Genomic DNA, 19,258 nt, shown 5'->3' with positions numbered 1-19,258 from the left:
CACTAACAAACATACCAGACTAGATGAAACAATAAAATAAGTTTAACTACAAAAAGATTTTAAGTGAGTACAAGTAATGAAGAATAAAAGTCAGAAATGGTTTCAAGAAAAAGATAAAACGCTTTCTAGAGCCTAACAAACTATATTAGGGTCGAGCAAAATTTTTCATCACATGCTTGCAGAGAGATTACTGGTCAAACTCTTTAGGCCAGGACCCCACACGAGTCTAATTGATATTTCCTTTTTCTTCTTAGGTGCAGAGAATGTGATGGGGGGAGGGAGGGAATGTGGGAGGAAGGGGAGGGAGACAGACGATGCTTTGGGATGTTTGCCCCTCCTTTTTATAGTTGTAGATCACCTCCTGAAAAACATTTCCAGCTGAGAACCAGGAGACAAAGAATCTATGTGGAAGGATTTTACCTGCTGTTTTTTCCCCTCACCTGTTTGAGCTTCCTTCATTTTCCCTTTCTAATTGATTACTCTGTTTATTGTTTAAATGCAAATTAAGGCAAGCACACATTCCTTTGTTCATACAGACAGTTTGCCAACTTAATATCCTCATACAGGAGAATCTTATATGATGACACGTATATGAGAATCACATATGATGTTGACACACATTTCATCAGGATATTACTGATCAGCAAGTTAGGAGTTTTGAAATGACACCTCACAAGGCACACCATGTACAAAGATTACAATAGTCCATAGAGTGTGAATATAAGGGTGTCTTCCATCACACCCCTTTCCAGCCTGTGATGGGGTTTTGCCACACCACATCACTCCCATTTCATTTTGCTGGTCTTGTGGAATTACAGACTCGACTATAAGCTCATGACTCCCTCAGCAGGGGTAATACTTATCTATCCATCTACCTCACAGAAGTGTTGCAAGGATGAGCCAATTACTGCTTTCCTTTGCCCACCAGCATCACTGCAGTCTTTCCTGGATTCAGCTTCAGAAGACCACTCTTCGTCCATCCTTGGCTAATCTCAGCCAAGCCCTCAGGTAGCTGAGGGATGGTATTCTCTGCATCTGACGTGAAGTGATGTAGGGTTGCCATGTCATTTGCATGTTGCTAGCATTTTAGTCCATCTTGTTCCACAATCTCTCCTGCTGGCTTATAGATGCTGAACAGGATGGGGAGAGGGATGGATGCTGGTGGAACTCCAGTGGTGAGGGTTCTGGAGAAGCATGTGACCCTACACACTTCTCTGCAGCCTGAGAGGAATGAGCAAAGCCATCTCGCAGTGTGATCCTGTAGTACCTCTGAGACAGGACAGCAGGATTTCATGGGCAACCAAATCAAATGCCACCAGCACTCTCTCTGCCTTCCTGAAGCCTAACTGGAAGGACTTCATGATAAGGAAAGTATCTCTGTGGGGATGGATGTGACCTTTCTAAATCAGCTTGCTCAGGAATGGGAGGTTGGATATTGGGTGCCAAATGCCAAGGTAGGCTGCATCAAGTGGTGGTTTAAATGCTGGCTGGATAATGGCATGCTTTGGAGGGGAGAGGGAGATTTCCCTCCTATAAGGAGATATTGACTCTTCCCATTAGCAGGGGGTTCTAGAAGTTCTCAGCTCTTTTTTACTAGCTATGAAAGGCATGGGTCATGTTCCAGATGGCTACTTGGTTTTTCTGATGAGTTTTTAGGACTGCCTGTTGTGCAAATGGGCTTGATTAAGAAAGGGAAGAGTTATCAGAAAGGGAGTTATCAAGCCCACGAACAATGCATTACTCCTGTGGCCCTGAAAGGTTCCCCCAACATATAGGTGATTTTCCCTGAGAAGTGGGTTGACACTTCTTCACAGCAGGAAGCGTTGAGCTCTGAGTTGAGCACAGGCTTCTCTGGTGAACAAAAAGATTCACAGTCGGAATAGATGAGGCAGTTACCTACAATGCTAACTTAGCTGCACGTGCATGCTCATTACAGGCTGCCTTAATTGTAGTTCAGAGGATGAGTGAGTTAACAATTAAATGAACTTGGCTGAAAATGTAGGTTACCTGTAGATGCCAGCAAATTTTCACTATTATCTTAGGTCATATACTTAATTTATGTTGTGCAAGAACATTTTACTTTGCCTTTTTAATATAAATGGCTTTCCTAAAACTCTAGCATAAACAGGGCAGTGCACAGTACTGCAAGAGGTTACACAGGTGTCTCTTCAGTAGCAGAAAAATCATAGAATCATACAGATGTAAGGCTGGAAGGGACCTCGAGAAGTCATCAAGTCCACTCCCCACACCTCTCACCATTGTGGACCAAGCAAACCTAGACCATCCCCGACAGGTGTTTGTCCAATTTTTTTTTTTTAACTTCCAGTGATGAGAACTCCACGACCTCCCTTGGAAGTCTATTCCAGAGCTCAGCTACCCCTATAGTTAAAAAGTTTTTCCTAATATCTAACCTAAATCTCCCTTGCTGCAGATTAAATCTATCATATAATTCTATTTTTATTTTAGATAACTTAATCACCTTACTTAAATCACAACCAAATTTCACCATAGTCCTCAGAGCAATGCTTTTCAGTTACATCTTCCTCCCCGTGTCATATCTGTTGTAGACTCATTCAAAAAAGGTGCCAAGAACTTTTGGAATTGGTAATGGTGTATCTTTTCTCCCCTAACCTTTCCACTGCCCATCGACTGAACAAATGCTTGCTTAAAATTTCCAGAAAAATTATTTAACTCCAGGCAGAGACCAACACAAGAAAACTTTAGGCCAAAAAGCAAAAGTTGTGAAAATATACAGATGGATCAAAATAAATGGTTTGAATGGCAAGCTATGTAACAATAATTATACTACTGATTGCTACCACTCCCACTAAATAACTATTAAATAGCACATATTAACATTCATAATTATCTGTAACCAGCTTCTTTAGCACTTGCAATGCCATGTTAAATGACATGTATTGCAGCCAGTATTCCAATGCCTAGTTTTTCAATGGTAAAATGACAATACATCAGTTCAAAAGATGTAATAAATTTGAGCATCATGCTAATTTGTATATTCATATGAATATGTTTCAGACTGGCATTTGTTGAATGCTAGCACAGTTCTGTCTCTTGCAAAAGGTATAAGTGACAGCCACTAAGTGCCTTTCAAGCCAAACACCACTTTAGAGCAGCATGTGCCAGCAGAACACATTATTGTAGTCACTTTGTCTCCTGAAAAGTGGAAAACGCAGGGTTAGGGCCATATTTTAATTTAAATAGAAATGAGCCCAAGTGAAAACCCTTAATCCAAATGCCCCAGAACTTTGGGGGAACTTGGGTTCTGTCTCTGAATTCTGTGGGGTCAGCGCCATTTCTAAAATCAAGCTTGTATTGTGTAGGGGGAAAAAAGAAGAAAGAATAGACCTAATACAGAATCACAAATACTGCACTACAATAAATCCTCCTGAATAGATTTCAGAATGTTGATTGTTAGAGTTAGTCACAAAAAGACAAGAGTCAGGATGGAATTCTGCCTTTTAATAATCAGTTGTACCTTTGTAGTCCAGCCCTATATTCCAGTGAAGTCTTGGAAACTCTATGCCTACAAACTTCATGAAAACAGCAAAGAATCCTGTGACACCTTATAGACTAACAGACGTTTTGCAGCATGAGCTTTCGTGGGTGAATACCCACTTCGTCGGATTCACCCACAAAAGCTCATGCTGCAAAATGTCTGTTAGTCTATAAGGTGCCACAGGACTCTTTGCTGCTTTTACAGATCCAGACTAACACGGCTACCCCTCTGATACTTGACTTCATGAAAACAGGAGATCTAGAAGCCAACCTTGTTTTCAATTCTTGGCCTAGGGCTCCTACATAACTTAATAGGAATAAAAGAGGATTCTACAGAAAATACAGATCTGTAGATATAATTGACGCTATAGGATTTTTGAACCATCATAATAAACATTCTGTATTCAGGGATAAAACTGTCTATTAAGTTACAGGATGGTCAAGGTCTTCATTTTTAGTTTTTAATTTTTTTAAATTTTACAGTAATTTTATTTTACAAAAATAAAAAACAGGTGAAAAATGATAAAAAATTGTTACCGTTTTCTGGGTAAATATTAAGGTTAATATTGGGGGATGGGAAAACAGAAAAAAAAAGCAACAAATAGAGAAAAGTAAGAACTTCTGACCTGGCTCCATGCTCTGGAAGGATAGATGGCAGCTTGGTTAGAGCTGGAAGTTCCAGCACTTCTTTTTTTTAAAGACTCAGCATTGAGGTAGGGTGGGTGTGGGTGTGTTCTAATATGCTGCCTTACTTTAACAGAAAGCCTTGCATTTACACTTACAACAATTTATTAAGAAACACATCTACTTAATATGTGGGATTAACATAATTGGTAACAATCTGTATTTTCACATACTTGAGCGGTCCAAAATTCAGGTTAAAAAAAAATTTTTTTTTTAAATCAACAGCTGTTGTAAAACCTGGGAATTTTTGGTAAGAACAGAAAATAAAGGGCCTTCTGAATGGTTCATGAAACTCTAAAAAGATTTTTTTTTAGGTGATGAGAAGTGCTGTGTAAGAGCTCGGTGTTATTACTAAATTTTATAGGACTTTCTATAAAGGGTATAAAAAAGAGCAAGCTGCAACCAGGGCCGGCTCCAGACCTCAGCGCGCCAAGCGCGCGCTTGGGGCGGCGTCCTGCGGGAGGGCGGCAGGCGGCCCCGGTGGACCTCCCGCAGACGTGCCTGCGGAGGGTCCGCTGGTCCCGCGGCTCCGGTGGAGCATCCGCAGGCATGCCTGCGGGAGGTCCACCGGAGCCGCGGGACCAGCGAACCCTCCGCAGGCACGTCTGCAGGAGGTGCACTGGAGCCGCGGGACCGGCGACCGCCAGAGCACCCCCCGCGGCGTGCCGCCGTGCTTGGGGCGGCGCAATTCCTAGAGCCACCCCTGGCTGCAACACAACACCTCTCGCCCCACTGCATTGCTGGGCCTGTTCATGTTCATGAGCAAGGAAACACTAAGCAGTGATCCCCCACCCTGAGCAGAACTGCTATCTATTCCTACCCTATCCCTCGTTCTTTCTTGGGTTGTACGGAGACTGGCAGTTACCACGGCCCTGGGGCAGGAGAGGAGAGATGAACCAGTCTGGTTTTCTTTTTAGGGGCAAAAAGGACCTCTCAGTGTTTGGAACCCCCTACCTCTGCCCCCCTGTGGGTTCCTAGCCACCTTGGCATATAGTAGGGAGAAAGATGTGCTTCTTCCTCTATAATTACTACCATTTGGGTTTGAGGATTCCTGTATTTCAGGTGGGTGTTCTTCATCCTCTGCAACTGCAGCTGGGTGTTGGGAGCAGAAACCTTTATGCCACTGAGGAAGAAGTGCTCTCTCTGAATGCCACAAAGCGTCTAGCAAGGTGGTGTCCAAGAGGAGCATGGGACTTCCACATGCTCAGTAGCTGAGGCAGCTTTGAGCGGCATAGGGCCCTTCTATATGAGATCTCCCTAAATACCATTAAAAATCCGTCCCTTAGTCTTTGTGTCAGTTCCCCATCTGTAAAATGGGGGATGGCTGTTCTCAACCTCACAGAGGTGTTAGGAGGTAACTACATTAAAGACTGAGAAGCTCAGCAGCGGTGGATTAGCCACTGGGCCAATGGGGCCTGTACCCAGGGGCTCTGGCCAATGGGGGCTCCCCAGAAAAATGGACACCCCCACTCCTGCCAGGGAGCGGGGTCAGGGCGCTGGGTCCTGCCCCACTCCGCCCACCCGGCACTCCTGCCAGGGAGCGGGGTCGGGGTGTGGGGGTTTGCCCTGCTCTGCCCGTCCAGCACCCCACATCCCAACCCCCTATCCAGCAGGAGCATGGAAGGGGGAGCAAGAGGGACCACAGGTGGAAGGGGTGGGAGGGTCCCCCACTTGCTGTGACCCAAGGCCCCACAAAACTGTAATTGGCCTCTGATGCTCAGCTACCATAGCTATGGGGACCATACAAGGACCTAAGACAGATAAATGACCTGGTTTTTCAAATGTACTAACCACGCCATGACTTACACAGGAGTTCCTGGGTGCTCAGCACTTAATCAGGCTAGATACCTAATTATTGATATTTTTTAAATGAGAGCCACCACATTTAAAAGCTCGCACAATACAGATGACATACATTTTCCGAGAGCAGGTTTCTCAAAGGAGAAATGACTTCATGCAATGGACAAAGTCTCTTAATAGGGCATACTGGTAAAATTAACACAAGCCTGTAGTATTTGGCACTTACATAGTAGCACCCAAACAGACACTGGGATGCACTGAATTCTCTAATTTAGTTATTCTTTTGCCTGAATCACCAACCAGTTCAAGTCAGCAATGGTTTGCCTAACGTCACAGCCATAGAATTCTGTTCACAGAATCTGCCAAAACTAGGTTCAGCTACAAGAGAGAATAGTATTCAGAATTAAATCTGGTGAGCTAGGTAGCCTGGAAGGTGCTAATCCAGACATTTGTTTATGTGGAGAAGACCAGACATCTTCCTTACCATGTCAATATTTCCCTTGTCTTTTCTGTACACTGGATTCTGTTGCAGTTGTGCACTAAACACAATTCTAGAAAGCAATAGAGTCCTACATTAACCAAACTTTCGTAGAAAATTGGAATTTGTTTTGCAAGAAATGTTGACATTTCAAATTCTGTTTTAATTCAGATTTAGAACAAAACCAACTATCTTCAAAGTTTCAAGAAATGGAAATTCTGAAAAAAAATGTTTCAAAAGTTTTGTTTTCAAAACAATTTTTTTGATTTTTAAATAAGTTTGACATTATTTCATGACATGCCAGTAATAGTAGTTCATAATGACCGCTCACATAACAGATAGGTCATATATGACCTATCATATAACATGGGGCCATAATGACAAAATATGAAATGGCATGTCGTGACTATCAAATTATCTTTATATTATTTTATTTTTAAAATCACTCAGAGCAGCTGCTACTTCAGATGTTTCAATCAGTGCTATTTTTAGATCAAAATTTGTGTTTCAGTGACAGTCCCAGAATGAAGAAAAGTTGGTAAGAACTCAATGTATTAATTAGAGGAGTGGCTGTTTACAATATTTTCGTGTTAGCCTGGAGTAATTTTTCTAGGATAATTAAAAGAGCTCTAATTAGTACACTGAGTTCTTACCTTCTTTTCTTGTTGTAATAAAACAGCTTGACTCTTTCAACACAAAATGGGGACACTTTGATCTAAAAAATAAGACTGTTTCAATCAGTGTTACGTAGCTCTTTAGCTAAATACAACTAGAATAATGGCACTTATTTTATACCTTCAAAAACACTGCCACTCCAAGTACAACGGCTAGACTAATTTGTGTAGTCAAAAACCTGTGTTATAACATCAGTTTTATTTTGTATGTTTTAATCAAGGAGCCCTTGGATTACATCAGGGGTAGGCAACCTATGGCACGTGTGCCGAAGGCGGCACCCTAGCTGATTTTCAGAGGCACTCACACTGCCTGGCTCCTGGCCACCGGTCAGGGGGCTCCACATTTTAATTTAATTTTAAATGAAGCTTCTTAAACATTTTAAAAACCGTATTTACTTTATATACAACAACAGTTTAGTTATATATTATAGACTTATAGAAAGAGACCTTCTAAAAACATTAAAATGTATCACTGGCACGCAAAACCTTAAATTAGAATGAATAAATGAAGACTCGGCACACCGCTTCTGAAAGGTTGCCGACCCCTGGATTGCATCCTTATCTCAAGTTAGAAGCTGAGTTCTGCCAACACTTAGCACGTGATGAACTTTAAAGCATAAGTTTAAGTGCTTTGCTGAAGAGGGGTAAGCCTGTTGCTGTGTTTAAACAAAGCATTTAGCACATTAACCTAAAATCAAGTTTAGAGGGATTATGTGTTATCTATTAAAGTGCCAACTGCTATAGTATCAAGGCTATGATTAATGTGCCTGGCTCCCATATAGTGAGATAGCCTTACTGCATCAGAGAGAATTAAATATGAATGCAGTAGGGGGACTGCGCTGGTGAGTATCTGAGTGTCTGTTGGGGGGGGGCAGTTTGACTGTGTGCTTGATTGTTTGATTGCTTGTTTGACCAGTGTGACCTGGGAGTGCTTTGTTCCAGCTGGGCCTGACTGTTATAAAAAGGCAGTCAGCTGCGAACCAGCTGAGCAGCGACCAGCAGAGAGGCAAACAGAAGGAGTTCGCCTGGGAGAGAGCCTACTGAGGCTCCCCTCTCGCAGGTTTCTCTGAGTAGCATCTGCCACAAGTAAGGAAGCTCTTAGAAGGAAGAGACCATGGATGCTGAGCGATCTGCCGTTGTGACCTGCACAGGATGTGCCATGTTTGTCTTCCTTCCACAGGATAGAAGTGACTTTGTCTGTACAAAGTGCAAGCTGATCTCCATCTTGGAAGAGAAGATTCAAGGTCTGGAAAAACGAAGAACAACCCTGTGTTCCATAAAAGAGAATGAGGATTTCCTGGATAGACGTCAGGATCAGCTTCAGCGGGCACAATGTTCTGAAGATTCAGAGCAGGCTACGCAGTGGGGACAGAAGGCCAGCGAGGATAATTTGCGGCATGTGACTTCCAGAAGGGGAAAGAGTACCAGAAACATCCATGTACCAGAAACACAGATACAGGTGAGCAACCGTTTTCATGTTCTCTCCACAGGTAATAGTGCAGAGAGTGGAGTGGATGATACACCTGAGGGAACAGAGCAGAAGGAGACTCCACTGATTGGAAGGCATGAGATGCACCGTCCTAGGGATGGGGGTTCCACGACCACCACTCCCAAGAGGAGGAGGAGGAGGGTGGTGGTGGTCAGGGACTCTCTCCTCAGGGGGGACTGAGTCATCTATCTGCCGCCCTGACCGGGAAAACCGAGAGGTGTGCTGCTTGCCAGGGGCTAGGATTCACGATGTGACGGAGAGACTGCCGAGACTCATCAAGCCCTCGGATCGCTACCCCTTCCTGCTTCTCCACGTGGGCACCAATGATACGCTCAAGGTCATTCTTGGCAGTATCACTGCAGACTACGTGGCTCTGGGAAGAAGGATAAAGGAGTTTGAGGCGCAAGTGGTGTTCTCGTCTGTCCTCCCTGTGGCAGGAAAAGGCCAGGGTAGAGACCGTCGAATCGTGGAAATCAACGAATGGCTACGCAGATGGTGTCGGAGAGAAGGGTTTGGATTCTTTGACCATGGGATGGTCTTCCAAGAAGAAGGATTGCTAGGCAGAGACGGGCTCCACCTCACAAAGAGAGGGAAGAGCATCTTTGCAAGCAGGCTGGCTAACCTAGTGAGGAGGGCTTTAAACTAGGTTCACCGGGGGAAGGAGACCAAAGCCCCGAGATAAGTGGGGAAGTGGGATACCGGGAGGAAGCACAAGCAGGAGACTGCAAGAGGGGAGGACTCCTGTCTCAGACTGAGAAAGCGGGACAATCAGCGAATTATCTTAAGTGCCTATACACAAATGCAAGAAGCCTGGGGAACAAGCAGGGAGAACTAGAAGTCCTGGCACAGTCAAGGAATTATGATGTAATTGGAATAACAGAGACTTGGTGGGATAAATCACATGATTGGAGTACTGTCATGGATGGATATAAACTGTTCAGGAAGGATAGGCAGGGCAGAAAAGGTGGGGGAGTTGCGTTGTATGTAAGAGAGCAGTATGACTGCTCAGAGCTCCAGTATGAAACTGCAGAAAAACCTGAGAGTCCCTGGATTAAATTTAGAAGTATGAACAACAAGGGTAATGTTGTGGTGGGAGTCTGCTACAGACCACGGGACCCGGGGGATGAGGTGGACGAGGCTTTCTTCCAGCAACTAACAGAAGTTGCTAGATCACAGGCCCTGGTTCTCATGGGTGACTTTAATCACCCCCGATATCTGCTGGGAGAGCAATACAGCAGTGCACAGACAATCCAGGAAGTTTCTGGAAAGTGTAGGGGACAATTTCCTGGTGCAAGCACTGGAGGAACCAACTAGGGGAAAAGCTCTTCTTGACCTGCTGCTCACAAACAGGGAAGAAATAGTAGAGGAAGCAATAGTGGATGGGAACCTGGGAGGCAGTGACCATGAGATGGTCGAGTTCAGGATCCTGATACAAGGAAGAAAGGAGAGCAGTAGAACAGAGACCCTGGACTTCAGAAAAGCAGACTTCGACTCCCTCAGGGAACTGATGGGCAAGGTCCCCTGGGAGAATAACATGACGGGGAAAGGAGTCGAGGAAAGCTGGCTGTATTTTAAAGAAACATTATTGAGGTTGCAGGAACAAACCATCCCGATGTGTAGGAAGAAAAGTAAATATGGCAGGCGACCAGCTTGGCTCAACAGTAAAATCCTTGCTCGTCTTAAAACACAAGAAAACAGCTTATAAGAAGTGGAAGATTGGACAATAACCAGGGAGGAGTATAAAAGTATTGCTCAGGCATGCAGGAGTGAAATTAGGAAGGCCAAATCACACTTGGAGTTGCAGCTAGCCGGAGATGTTAGGAGTAACAAGAAGGGTTTCTTCAGGTATGTTAGCAACAAGAAAAAAGTCAAGGAAAGTGTGGGCCCTTTGCTGCATGAGGGAGGGAACCTAGTGACAGAGGATGTGGAGAAAGCTAGTGTACTCAATGCTTTTTTTGCCTCTGTCTTCACAGACAAGGTCAGCTCCCAGACAGCTGCACTCTGCAGCACGGTATGGGGAGGAGGTGACCAACTCTCTGTGGGGAAAGAAGTAGTTCGGGACTATTTAGAAAAGCTGGACGAGCACAAGTCCATGGGGCCGGATGCACTGCATCCGAGGGTGCTAAAGGAGTTGGCCGATGAGATTGCAGAGCCATTGGCCATTATCTTTGAAAAATCATGGCGATCGGGGGAGGTCCCGGATGACTGGAAAAAAGGCTAATGTAGTGCCCATCTTTAAAAAAGGGAAGAAGGAAGATCCAGGGAACTACAGGCCAGTCAGTCTCACCTCAGTCCCTGGAAAAATCATGGAACAGGTCCTCAAGGAATCAATTCTGAACCACTTAAAGGAGGGGAAAGTGATCAGGAACAGTCAGCATGGATTCACCAAGGGCAAGTCATGCCTGACTAATCTAATTGCCTTCTATGATGAGATAACCAGCTTTGTGGATGAGGGGAAAGCAGTGGATGTGCTATTTCTGGACTTTAGCAAAGCTTTTGATACAGTCTCCCACAGTATTCTTGCCAGCAAGTTAAATAAGTATGGGCTGGATGAATGGACAGTAAGGTGGATAGAAAACTGGCTAGATGGTCAGGCTCAACGGGTAGTTATCAATGGTTCCATGTCTAGTTGGCAGCCGGTATCAAGTGGAGTGCCCCAAGGGTCGGTGCTGGGGCTGGTTTTATTCAATATCTTCATTAACGATCTAGAGGATGGTGTGGACTGCACCCTTAACAAGTTTGCAGATGACACTAAACTGGGAGGAGTGGTTGATACGCTGGAGGGTAGGGATAGGATACAGAGGGACCTAGACAAATTAGAGGATTGGGCCAAAAGAAATATGATGAGGTTCAACAAGGACAAGTGCAGAGTCCTGCACTTAGGATGGAAGAATCCCATGCACTGCTACAGACTAGGGACCAAATGGCGGGCAGCAGTTCTGCAGAAAAGGACCTAGGGGTTACGGTGGACGAAAAGCTGAATATGAGTCAACAGTGTGCCCTTGTTGCCAGGAAGGCTAATGGCATTTTGGGTTGTATAAGTAGGGGCATTTCCAGCAGATCGAGGGATGTGATCATTCCCCTCTACTCAGCACTGGTAAGACCTCATTTGGAGTACTGTGTCCAGTTTTGGGCCCCACACTATAAGAAGGATGTAGATAAATTGGAGAGAGTCCAGCGGAGGGCAACAAAAATGATTAGGGGGCTGGAGCACATGACTTATGAGGAGAGGCTGAGGGAACTGGGATTGTTTAGTCTGCAGAAGAGAAGAATGAGGGGGGGATTTGATAGCTGCTTTCAACTACCTGAAAGGGGGTTCCAAAGAGGATGGATCTAGACTGTTCTCAGTGGTAGAAGATGACAGAACAAGGAGTAATGGTCTCAAGTTGCAGAGGGGGAGGTTTAGGTTGGATATTAGGAAAAACTTTTTCACTAGTAGGGTGGTGAAGAACTGGAATGGGTTACCTAGGGAGGTGGTGGAATCTCCTTCCTTAGAGGTTTTTAAGGTCAGGCTTGACAAAGCCCTGGCTGGGATGATTTAGTTGGGTTTGGTCCTGCTTTGAGCAGGGGGTTGGACTAGATGACCTCCTGAGGTCCCTTCCAACCCTGAGATTCTATGATTCTATGAAATATCAGCAAATCCTACTTGTACTACATAGTAAATTTCTCATATACAGATACACAATTCCATGTGAGTACACCAGAAGTTGTGTTTGTGTTTCTAAGTCCAGACTTTGTCCCTACTTCCTTGTCTGAAATACTCCTCTTATTTATTACAGCCTCACACAGCGGCATCCCTCTGTTTATGGTTGTCAACACTTCTGTCATAAAATCACAAAAGCTTCTAGAGAACTAAATCATTCCAAGCTCAAACCTGGCAAAGAAAAGCCACGGCCCCCAGACACTTAATATTTCTTGGGAGAAAATCTGACATGTCCATTTATGTCGTTGTTGTATAAGAAAGTTGCTTAATGAGAAATACTGCTGATTCTGATTTTATTTCAGTTAAATGTGGCTGGATGGTTTACATGAAGCTTTGCAAGCAATTTCTCTTTTCAGGAGACTGATATTTAATGAAATGCCTGGAGTAACAAGAGCTGAAAGGTAGCTCAAGCAAATATGCATTTATTATACATTTTGGCTGGGAGTTTGTCAGCTATGATGGGTCCATTCTGTGCAACTGCACACTGTAAAAATGGTTGCAAGTCCAGTGCATGCTGTATAGTGGAAAGCCTTTTAAGAATGACTACACCAACACTACAAAATACATTCCGTACTACACGTCCATAATAGGCAAAGGGAAAGGGTACTGCTTTTAATGCACGTTCACATACAGTAGAACGGTTTTGCTGGAAATACTGAATTGTATGTTGTGAATTAAGACTACTATACAAATATCAAATCATACAATGCCCATTAACATGCCCTCAGAACAAAAGTTGGTACAGTAAATTACAGGTTTTTCTTTATTTATGAAAAAAGGCCCCAAGACAATAGACTTCAGAGTTTTGATCATTATTAAAGCTCTCAAACAGAAGAAAGCTCAGTTCTGGATTTTAAAGTTTTCCATGTGCCTAGGAATTGCAAGGTTGCCTATGTGAACAATGGTTGGTTGATTTCCATGCATTACATGGGTGGGATTTTCCAGAGTGCTCAGCAATGGCCTAACTCTGCTTCCATTACATGCAATGAAGATAGACCAGTGTTAAGCACTTTGGAAAATCTCATCCTTTGTGGTCTAATCCTGCAGATCTCCTAAAACACAGGAGAGGGGTCATGTATTTTATTTTAATTCAAACAAGTAGGCCCCAATGAAAAGGCTGGATCCAAATATCCAAATGACCCCAGACTTTGGTGTGTGTGTGTGTGTGTGTGTGGTGGGGAGGACGGTAAAGACTACAGATCTGTATGCGGACATATTCAAATATGGTTTTGTTTTGCTTTTATCAGTCATGAATGACTTTTTACACATGGCAAATTAACATTACAAAGCAGCATAGCTGGAGTTATTACTGGATCAAAGTGTATTCCAGAATCTAAACAGAACAGGATGTGCCTGGCCTCTTTTCCACTGGGAAAAGATTGTATTTGGAGCCACTCGAGCTGATGTGTTGTTCCACTAGCTGGGACTAGTTCCCAATCCTCTCTTCCTTTCCCTCGTCTGAGGCATACTGGCTTGTTCGACAGCCTGCCATAGTTCAGCAGAAGTGAGCCTACAAAATCATTCTTGCCTAGTAAGCAGTTTGCAATCTGTGACTGCTGCAGTTTAAAATTACAACAATTTATTTTTTGGTAAATGTCTTTTGATGTTGCCACATATAATGAAAACAAAATATTTTAAGGTAAGTATTTCATACAAAGTTATTTTTAATTGATAATTTCTAAAATATAAACCAAATTAGATGTACATTAACTGTTACTGTCTTACTAGAGCCACGATTATTATCACGCAATAAAAAACAGTGAGGCAAGTGACCAGTTAGTAAATCATCACAGCCTCTTGCTCATTTGCCTCATTACCTACAAATAAAGCTACAGGGTAAAATTTTTGAGAGCTCTTAAATCCCATTTTCTAAAGTGATCTCAGGCCAGGTTTTTAAAGGTAGTTAGGTGCCTGACTAGCTTTAAAAAGCTGGTTCCTAGGCTCCTAGGAGCCTAAATCCCATTGACTTTAAACCAGACTTAGTGCCCAGATCCCCAAGGATATTTAGATGACGTCAACGGGAGTTAGATGCCTACCCTAGGCCTAAGTTCCTGTGTGTCTTAGTTATGAAAATGGGACCTAGACACCTTTGAAAGTTTTATCCATGGCACCTCCACCTTTGTTAGTAACTGAAACCTTGCTGTCCCACTACTATGACCCTTCTCTCCTTGATCCACCCCTCATTATGTTCTAAACCCCCAAACACTGTGTCTTTATGACATCGGTTTTATAGGGCAGGCTCCTTTATTTAATGTTTGCACAGCAACTACCACTTTATATATATTTTTGCATAGGCAGGATTGTATTTTGAGACACCCCAAACCATTCTCACTTGTGATTTGCAATTTGAATTCAGGTCTCTCTGGGTCATTGATGGAGTAAGCACGTGAGACAGGCTACTAATGGTAGCATAAGTAGTTTACAAGCCAGGCTGCTAACACTGAAAGGGTGGGGGCTAAACTGCATAGAAGCTCTGATCCAACACCCACTGTAGTCAATGGAAAGGCTTCAGTGGGAGGTGGACCACGCCCTGACAATGAATGGGTGGACCACGGTACAAGATCTGATCATGAATGCCTTGCAGGTCCTCAGTAAGGTTGACAACTTTCTAATTGCAAAAAAACCAAACACCCTTGCCCTGCCCCTGCTCCATCCTGCCCCGAGGCCCCGTCCTGGCCCCACCCACTCCATCCCCCCTCTAGGGTTACCAGGTGTCTGGTTTTCTACTGGAACACCCGGTTCAAAAAGGGACCCTGGCAGCTCTGGTGTTAAAAGTCTGGTTGGCAGTGCAGCGTGACTGGCAGAATCCCTGCCTGGCTCTGTGCGGCTCCTGGGATGCGGCCAATATATCTGGCTCTTAGACAGAGGGGCGGCCAGGGAGGCTCCATGCGTGACCCCGCCTGAAGCAGGCACCCTGAGTGCTGGAACATGAATTAAATTGCCTACTGTAGTTCTGCTTCCCCCACTCTCTGTTTGTCTCTAGAGTGTAAGATCTTCAGCACAGGAACTATCCTTCTTGAGTACCTGGACTGTGTTTAGCAAGTAGTAGGCACTACGGTACATCTGAAATTAATTATTATTGTCTGTGGGTACAAACACTCTCAGTTCACATGTGGCACCAATCCTGTGAGGTGCTGTGCCCCCGCAGCTCTGACTGACGTCAACAAGAGACAATGGTGCTTGCTATCTTATACCGCTTTTCCAGGGCCACACATGCGTGAAGAGTCCAAGCCCGAGTCAAGCTGGGACCCAGGGTTCAAGCCCTATTGCTTTGTGGTGTAGATGCAGCCCTCCTGGACTCGTGCTCTGGGAGTCCACCAAATGTATCCCACAATCCCATGGGCCAACTTTCTTTGTCCTCTGGTCAAGTTTGGTGAAAAGGTAAGATTTCCCAGACTGCATCACAAAGGGCCAGAGCAGCCACAATTTGGGAGGGCTCTAGGAAGTCTGCACATGGATGGTTGAACTCGGGTCTGCATAAAGCAATGTAGATGCTGGAGCCCTAGGTTGGGATGCAAGGTTCAATAATTCCTATGCTGGAGTTACACATCAGTGTAATTGCTCAAACCCTAGGTTAACAAACCCAGGGTCTGCTAACTCAGTTTCTGCTAGTCCTGGGTCTCCATTGCAATATAGAAACAAGCTCTCATGGTCCCAAGAAGTGGGCACACCCCTCCTGGCACCTGTGTGGAGCCCCACTAATTTCAATGGGACTTCATGGGGATGGGCATAAGAATCTACCCCTGTGGAGCAGACTGCAGGATCAGGGGGGAAATGGGCACAATTCATTTACACAGCATCTTGCTATCTAAATAAATGTTTGTTGGTTTTTAACAACCGCACTCACAAAAAGGCACCCACTCACACTCTCACACTTTTCCTCGTCTTGCAGTTTATGTTCCTCAGGCACTTTTGTATTTTGATAGCTTTATATTCTGAACACATTGTAACAGGATGTCATCATTTTGCAATGAATGACAGATTTCAGACATCATACTTTACCATCACCTTTTGGCTGACAGCTACAGCTCACAAACAGCAGCAGTACAACAGCAGAGTACAGTACCCTTCTGTTTGTTTTGCTTGTCATTCTGCCCAGCTCTAGTGTAATTCAGAAGTGCTGGCATATGTTTGACATGTGAAATGCATCCCTGGGAAGAAAGCCTGCCCAAGGTCTAATCATCACTTAAGCCTATTCTAGCCCTCAAAACAGGACTTAAATTCTACTTATGTTGTGCACATTTCATGACTTTCAGATGGCAAAGAGACTGGCATTTTTACCAAAAGAAATGCATTTTGCTCCTAAGTGCTTTAATTCACAAAGCAGGTTGAGGGGAGAATCTGTTTGATCAGTACATTCCACAATCTAAAATGAGCCCGTCTGGTTTAGAATGCAGCACACAGATTTGCAGAAAAACTTTCAGTGCAGCTAGTCCACATCTCAACTGCCAGAAGAGCACAGAACCATCTTACACCCATAAACCAAGAGAGAGGGAGACATCAATCTGTTCCTGCACCCACTGTGTCTAAATGAGTGAGTTTTATAGCATTTCAAATGGCCAATTAATTACTCCATTGTGAAATCAACATAAGAGGGGGAGGAATAAAATCTGGGACATTTTAATTTTTGTTGTACAGTTTGGCCTTTAGAAAGGAATTATCAATATTCATTAAATTGCTTAATAGTCCACCAAGAAATATAAAATAAAGAAAGATTTCCCAAACTTAGGGTTTTGCCCAGACCAAGAAGCAGCTTGGAGATTTTGCTACTATTAGTACAGCTGCATGTTGTAAGTGGAACCCAAAGGGAAACGGGTTTTAGGACACAGTTTTATCCACCAAATTGTTTGTCACATCCATCAAGTTGCTTGTCATAAAGAGCCTTTTTTTTTTTTTTTTTTTACTGTATCACATGATGGAACAAGACATAAAAAAAAAAGAAAAAGTGGTTCCAGCCCATTTTGGATAGCAAAATAAATACATCAGCGACTATCAGACTGATCTATGTTTCCTTACATATGCACGTTCATTTTCAAAGGATCTCTTGGGTAAGCAGACTCAATGGACTGTAAAAGTTTGATCCATGCAAACAGAAAATGGGGGAAAGCCCAGGAAATAACTTACATCACCACTAAATGCTAAAAAATTAAATAGTTTTCAATAGCACCTGCATTCTTTGGTAACAGATGCTATATAAAGGCTATGGCTACATTAGCGCTTCAAAGCGCTGCCGCGGCAGCGCTCCCGCAGCAGCGCTTTGAAGCACTAAGTGTAGTCAAAGCCCCAGCGCTGGGAGAGAGCTCTCCCAGCGCTGTCCGTACTCCAGCTCCCTGTGGAGAATAACGGACAGCGCTGGGAGCCACGCTCCCAGCGCTGGGGCTTTGACTACACTGGCGCTTTGTAGCGCCGCAATTTGCAGCGCTGCAGAGGGTGTTTTTTCACACCCTGCTGCAGCGCTGCAAATCTGCAAGTGTAGCCATAGTGGTACTTCAAGCCTCTCTAGCAGTATTTAATAGAGACTTATGCTGGCTCTACAAATAAGTGAATTTCACTTTAAAGTTGATAAGATACAATACAGATTAAAAAAAAAACCCTGATGCTATCCTTCCACCTTCATTATTTTACTAACTTCTATAGTATATCTATAGCAATTTGGTGCTTTAAATTACAAAAGAAGTAAAAGTTTTCCCGCACATTACATTTATCACCCTCCACCATTTGTGAGAGTAGCACTGCTGCTTCCATTGCTGGCTGGCCTCAGCCTACCAAATGTAAAAAATACAAAAACAGACCAACCATACCTGAACAAAACAAGCAACGAAGAATTCGAAACAAAATTAAAATCAGCCAACCCAGTGCTAAAGAAAAATGAAAGCTTCCTGACCAGCAAGAGTCAGAAATATACTCAGGAGAATTTTACAGTAGATCTAGATGGCAGTAGGGTAATTATATTATATTTGATGGCTACTGATGAGCTCAAATAAAAGTAAGGAATTACATGCGTTTTCCCATCCAAAAAACTTTGCTTCTTGTCTTGTTAAGTCAAAAGCTTTATGGAAAAGAACCATCTGAAAACTGATCGCTTGACATTTTCTGGCTAGAAGGTCAGGGGGCATCTCCTTAAGGAGCTGCCTGTCTTGCAGCTGTTCTTTAGCTCTGTCTCTGGAGGTTCGTTACAAATAGGCTTGACAGAATTTTTTTTTTTTTTAATACATTTGATAGTTAATATTTGTTTTGAACATTTTTCTATTTTTATCAATTTAAATTTTCACAGCTGTGGGAAGTTACGGGGAGTGTCAGACAATGGGCGGGGACAGTAATTATTGAATGACAGTAGACATTGAGATTTTAAAAGTTAAAGTTTTAACCATTGATACGAAATATAAAGTGTCATAGTACCTGTCAAAATATACAAAGGAAACATTCTTAACCCTAAGAAGTGCTCAAGCAGCATTTCTTAGTTTGCCTATTTGTAAATTTTCTATTATTGATGAAAATATTTTTTCATCAATTTGAGTGTGTGTTTGATTAAATAGATGTTTACCAACAAAAAACTAATCCTGCCAAGCCTCTTTATGGAGTGGCAGGCACCTGTTCATCTTAAGTGAGCAAATATTTAGCTATACTAGACAGTCTACTGAGCTCTCCAAAGGCAACAAAGCAGAACAGTCATGGTAAAGCATGAGACTAGAGAGACAAACAACTGTATAGGTCTGATGCAAGATAAAATTCCCATGAAAGTCAATGGGAATTTTTCAGTCTGAAGAAGTATGGGATCAGGCCCAAAGGGCTTAATCTATGTTGTCCTCATATTACCTCTAGAAGGCACAAAAGCAGTGGGTTGTGCCGGAGAGAAGCAGCAGAGAAAACTCAGCAGGATGGGGTACTCTTCTCTCTTGTTCCCCTCCCACCAT

At 43.5% G+C, this 19,258-nt stretch overlaps 1 protein-coding gene across 3 annotated transcripts in view; it reads right to left on the bottom strand.

Annotated features, from left to right (window-relative positions):
• The window catches only part of GHR (growth hormone receptor), a 187,703-nt gene that overhangs the window by 75,322 nt on the left and 93,123 nt on the right, over positions 1-19,258 (bottom strand). The gene's annotated exons all lie outside the window — the stretch shown is intronic.

Source organism: Mauremys mutica, chromosome 6 (genome assembly GCF_020497125.1).
Source record: "Mauremys mutica isolate MM-2020 ecotype Southern chromosome 6, ASM2049712v1, whole genome shotgun sequence".
NCBI classification, from domain to species: domain Eukaryota; kingdom Metazoa; phylum Chordata; order Testudines; family Geoemydidae; genus Mauremys; species Mauremys mutica.
This window is presented reverse-complemented; position numbering and strand designations above follow the sequence as displayed.